Raw genomic sequence first — 6,109 nt, 5'->3', positions numbered from 1 at the left:
TATATTATTTATTCTGAAATAAATTTGTGATAAATACATGATTTTTTTTTTTATAATAAACTTTTCACTAATTTTATGGTACATTTAGTAGTGAATAATTCTCTTTTTTATGATAACACACAAAACGCACGATTTATTAAAAGTGTATCTTTATGTATATTAATAGAAAAACATATTTATGAAATATTAGATATATTTATTTGTTAATATTCATTTATATGGTATACTCCGTATAAATAGCAAATTGAATAAAAGCATCAGTTTAACAATTTTTGGTTTTAATTTTTTTTTCTTACGCTGATTAAAAAGTATGAAGAAAAGAGAAAAATTCATACAAATAACCATGATATCTTTTACTGATAGTATTTGTGTTGTTTTTTTTTACTATCCTGCTTCCGTATTCACGAACTTCTCTGTTGAAGTTTCTACTCATATCACGCCCATTGATCATTTCAAATTTCTGAATGAAATGAAAGGACAGTTTTGATATGGTACTTATCACAGCAAGCGTATTAATTGTCAATAACTAACATATACATGCGAATATCGAAGTATTTTGTAAACATTTAAAATGTATTAAATATTAACTTCCACTTACGGTATTTCGATTCCAGTTACTAACTCGAACAACTCGATCAGACGCCTTGGTGTGGTACGAGCTGATGGCCGAAATACTGACGGTTTCTGATATTTTCTGGGCGAAAGTTTACCTAAGGCGGTCCTTAGGTACTGAGCGAAGAGAAAATGGCGCCTTGGCAACGCTATCCTCTGGATTCTCCTGCAACTGGCGGCGCATCACCACGCCTAGTACTGCAAAAAGTAGCCCAAATCGAATAATTCGCTTCCTATCTGGGATTATTTTTCGTCGTGTAACAAAATACATTAAAAATAAAAGAATAATCACACTTTAATAATTTTGAGTTAAATATTTTCTTTTTATTTGAAATAATTCAAAATTGCACAATATTACTAATTGAAAAAAAATAGTTGTAATTGTTATTCAATTTTCAAAAAAAATAAATAATTTAAAGATGAGGGTTTAATTTTTGTTCAGTCTTGTGGGGTAATTTTGAATAATTATTATGATCTGTCAAAGTGATAACGTTTTCTGATAACAGATAATCGTGATAAGGTTATCAATTTTCAAACTGTTTTTACGGATGTTTTTTATTATTGTTTTTTTGTCTCTTTTTTTTAGGGAACTCATCTCCCGTGATAGAACACATAGAGGAATAATGATGGGTGATAATGAGGGCGATTTATTTATTTCGTAGCGATAAGGCCCGTTATGAATGTGGCCCGGCGAAGAGGTTGTCCCGCAGCTTAGGGGCCTCAATTTGCAGAGCTATATGACCCACCTGCCTATGGCCTGATGTTGTGCACGATTCCTCGTGGCGGCCGGTACTCGCCGTAGCTCGCTGGATACCGGCTCAGAGGTCCTGGGATACTGGCCCACTCCCGGGCCTCCTGGCTGCCTCCTATCGATGCATCGAAACCTCGTCTTCATATCGATACCTCGACCTGTTGACTCCGTCAATACGGTTTCTCGCTCTCTCTCTTTCTCACCCACTCTTCAGCACACACCTCTAATCTATCCTAGAAAAATAATGCAATTTTATTTTCAGCTAGTCTTCCTCAATCAGTAGTTTAATCTCCCTCGATATAAAAAAATAAAAAAAAATAAAAATGGATATCATTAAAATCTCATTTATTTAAATAATAGCTCAGAAAATGCATTATTTAATAGTGGCACTACATTAGGGTCACAACATGATGTTAACAAAATTATTTTTTTTTCTTTTCAAAAAATTTAAAAACATTACCATTCACAATAATGACACAAATTAAATTGTGACCAGAAATAATGTATTAAATTGGACAATTAAAACTCGGCATCTATCGTAGGTGTCAACTGAATTCATTGAAAGTAGAACCCTACAAATTTGACCTCCTACTGAGAACATCTAATTTCAGTATTAGAAAACTATAATACCAGTGACGCGACTGAGAAGCGCTGAGATCAGTTGGAGCCCTGTTTTTCCTTCCACTGGACGGAGGAAGCAGAGCAACGGAGGAAGCAGAGCTTGGCATAGAGCTCGCTCCAAAGACAGTATGTAATATTTTATACTGGTAAGTATATGTCGTCGATGCATGATGTATTTCTTTCTTCTTTTTTTTTATTTTTATTTAAACTTAATTTTCTTTATCTCGTGTTTAAATTTTTTTTTTAAAAATATATTTTCGTATATTGTTATCATTTAATTTTTGTTTATTCTTTTTAGTCCAATATATACTATAAACAAATACAGATAACTGTAATACTTAGTGACCTTGATTCCTGCAGCTTGTATTAATATTATTAAAAAAAAAAATTAAATAGATTAAAAAAAAAAACTATAACATCCCTACACTTTCAAGACTAGATATTTAATCAAAAAGGATTAAAACAAAAAAATTAGATGGGATATTACGCAAATAAGTAACAAATGCATCACTCCTTAAAGGAAGATGTATTGATATTTATTAAAATTTGTATATGCTTTTATTAAGCGAATTTATTTATAAGATTTATAAATCATTATCTCATCAAACGAATCACGATCTGTAACAAATCGTATCCTTTCTTTGTCTTATAGGCGATGACTGGATATTATTGAATAACTAGTATTAGAAATTGAAATAAGGAAACGTCTAATAAATCATGAGCCTCTGGATAATGTCAATAATGAATTGAATACAAGGGTGAAGAATGAACAATTATAATTAAATTAAAGGAACTTTTTTGTAAAAAGTTTATTTATGAGGGATCAATAAAATATAACAACAATACTTTCATAGTTGATATGAAAATAATAAAGGCATCACTAACATGGTGATATTAAAGAACCGTTTAAGTCTCAGTCAAATATTTTTTTTTCTAGAAAAACTAATAAATAAATCAACCACAAAGAAAACTAGAAAAAAAAATATTTGATTGAGACTTTCGTACTTCTATGATTTCCAATAACAGATTTTAATTTACCAACTGACCGTATCTGCCTGTATTTTTTCTTAACTCTACATAATTATTTATTATATTACGATTAAAGTTGGCTACGTATGTTTCTACTTAATTATAGATATTATTTATTTAGATATTACTAGATCCTTTTTTTTATCGTATTCTGTATCATGTTTTACTCTCATTGTTTTATTAATTTAGTAATTTTAAATTTGGAGTAATATAGGCTATACAATAAACTAGGTTTACCACATACAAACACTCAGACCTTTTGTGAGATAGGTTATTTGCATTTGGGCGGGGAGACCTAAAAACTGTGTCTCCGTTGAAATTTGGACTTCCAAATTCTTCACGAAATCTATACTTTCCTTTACTATATATTTCATGTATAGTTAAGATAATACCAACGCGTATTCTTCATAATCAATTCAGTGGTTGAATAAAATTAAATTGTTAAATTAATAAAATGTGTAGACCGATATTGGAAGCAGATGTTTGCCAATGTATATTGGACCAGGCTGGAGTGATTGTGACCCTACCTCAACGGATAGCCAGATGGTGATTTGGCTAAGTTCAGTCCAGATTTTTTTCAGAACCATTGGGATCATATTAAGTGAGAAGGTCTGCCTACCCTTTCACAGTATGGGAAAATTACGAATTCTTGCCAAACAAATTTCTAGTTTTTTTTCATGTTCAGAAATACTTTGATATGTAAAAAACTGTTTTATTTGTATCTCGTTGCTAATTAGTCTGTGTATGATAGATTTTAAATCATTATCACTATCGCTGGCATTAATGATAGACGAGTCACTATTATTACTACTATCTATGTTGTATAAGAAGAAAAAAATACAATTTTATATAATTCATAAAAACGAGTTTAGAACTGATGAAGCACTAAACTCCGGTGTGAATGACTGGGTGATTTCAAAGTCGACGGCATACTGAATTCAAAATTAAACTACGTCTCCTTCTTCAGTTAATAAACTTTAGAAAACAGAGAAAGCAAAGAATCTAGCCAGAGACTTGGATATCTTTGGTTAACTAAACAGTTGGAACGACTTATTCTGCCCGTAAGGATCTCGGGAAAAACTGTCAGAGGATTAAGTAATTTCATTGCTAATAGAAAAGAAAATAGAGCTTCCTATATAGAGTGAAATGTATACATAACGGACACCGTCTTCTATGGATTGTACAGAGGGTTCCGTTAAGAACGGTTTAATATAAAAACACACAATACAGAAATAATAGAATTATATACTCATCGTATCTTATTCTTTGATATATTGCTAGTCCAAAAAAAATCAGAATCACTATTCTTATAAAGAAAATATTTTACCCAAATATTTCGAACCAAGAACCTTCTGAAACAAGAGTTATTGGACCTACACACCAAGCTGCTCAGCAGTCCTTCAAAATCTGGAGCGGTGTGCACATCACGCAGCAAAATTTCCCATACTATCCTACTTACGTCACCAGAATTTGTATAGGTCAGTGAGTTTGTGTTATTACTTTTTTTATTTTCGAAAAAAAAAAAATCTAAAGACCAGAGAAGACGAAAATTATGTTAAAAAAGTTCCTGCTTAGATATAAAACAGTTTAATAAGATTAAACGCATATTTATAGATTTTATATTATTTGTAACAGTGAGAACTGTTTATTTTCCTCAAACAAACAGGATCAGAGATATTTTTATAATTTTTTTTCGGCATTTAAGCCCTTTTAATCTGTTTCAATGAGGATAATACCTACATGATATTAAAGGTCAGTTAATTGCTCATTGATCCACTGAATTTAATTAACACTGTTAAAGCCATTTTGGTGAAAATAAGAAAAAAAGTGAAAAATAAATTTATAAAGTGGCACTTCTGGTCGGTTTTAATTAACAGGTTGCTGTCACATCCCAGGCATAGAATCACTGTACACAAAATATGTAATTTCATTATCGCAAAATTTTCCGTTTTTGAACAAGACTGTTCACAGACCATTTTGCTAGACATAGGTTTTTTAGACTCATGTGACACTAAAACATGTATTTCGTCGAAAACTGGAATTCCAAATTTTTCACGATCACAATATTTTCCAATTCATTTTTGTGACCCAAATCATTACACAATGGTTTATTGTAAAGGAAAATGAAATGGTGTTTTAGAACCATTGTAAAAAGAAAAAAAAATGGGAACTTTGGATGTTAGAGTCGAATTCCAAGGATCATCCTGAAGGTGATGAACCTGTGATACCAAATTAATAGAAAATCGGTCCTGTAAGCCGACAGATAAACGGATTTATTTATTATTATACGATGATAATTTTGATAGAGTGGGTTAAATTTTTTTTACACTGAACGCTGCTTCATAATGAACCTCTAGTGAAGTCACTGCACTCTATAATCAGTCTAGTGAAAAGAGTTTCTGAGAAATGAAGGGGTGATTCTGACTAAAATAATTAATACAATTAACAACAAAGGTTCCAGAAAATTTATAAATTGTTGGAGCTACGTAAAATTCCAGGAATGAATGATTTACCTAATTATATTGTATATTGTAAATTTTAAAAAAAATTATAAATTATATTGTATATTGTAAATGGAAAAAAATTGTGAACTGAGTTTGCTTCTTATCCATTTTTAGGTGATATATAATTTCTAAATAACGTAAATTTTTTCAATAATTTGACATGAGATTTAATTTTTTCTTTACATTACTGTTTACATTAGTTTATAAAATACGTAATATACACTCTTAATTTAATATGAATTCCGATATGAGGAAAAGATGATCAGGGGAGCGGTCAGTAATGAATAAATAAAACAAATTTATTTGTGCCGACGATTCAACTTGAATTTCAGATATTCATCAGGGCTGAAAAACAAAAACGTAAAAATTTAAAAAATAAATAATATCAAACAAATTTTGAGTCATATCGAATATACGGTCAACTATAAAACCCTCAATTATATACGGTCAACTATAAAAACCTCATTAATATACGGTCAACTATAAAAACCTCATTAATATACATTTTTATTAATGTTATTATATATTGGTATGAGGAATAAAATTGGTGTCCGGATTGGAGGGTTTCGAAAATAAAGGGCTCGAAATGCAT

The 6,109-nt window shown here is 30.5% G+C and overlaps 1 protein-coding gene across 7 annotated transcripts in view; it reads right to left on the bottom strand.

Moving 5' to 3' along the window:
* The window catches only part of LOC106677040 (protein still life, isoform SIF type 1), a gene marked incomplete at its 3' end in the record, with an annotated part of 188,077 nt that extends 186,641 nt beyond the window's left edge, over nucleotides 1-1,436 (bottom strand). For 6 of the 7 annotated variants that reach the window (XM_067048297.1, XM_067048303.1, XM_067048302.1 and 3 more), the window contains 2 exon segments: nucleotides 599-810; nucleotides 1,359-1,436. 7 annotated transcript variants of the gene reach the window in all.
* Between the last annotated feature and the right edge of the window lie 4,673 nt (nucleotides 1,437-6,109).

The sequence above is a fragment of the Halyomorpha halys genome, unplaced genomic scaffold, assembly GCF_000696795.3.
Source record: "Halyomorpha halys isolate HHAL.00 unplaced genomic scaffold, Hhal_1.1 Scaffold84.1, whole genome shotgun sequence".
NCBI lineage: Eukaryota > Metazoa > Arthropoda > Insecta > Hemiptera > Pentatomidae > Halyomorpha > Halyomorpha halys.
The sequence above is the reverse complement of the archived record's forward strand: the minus strand, read 5'-3'. Positions and strand labels throughout refer to the sequence as shown.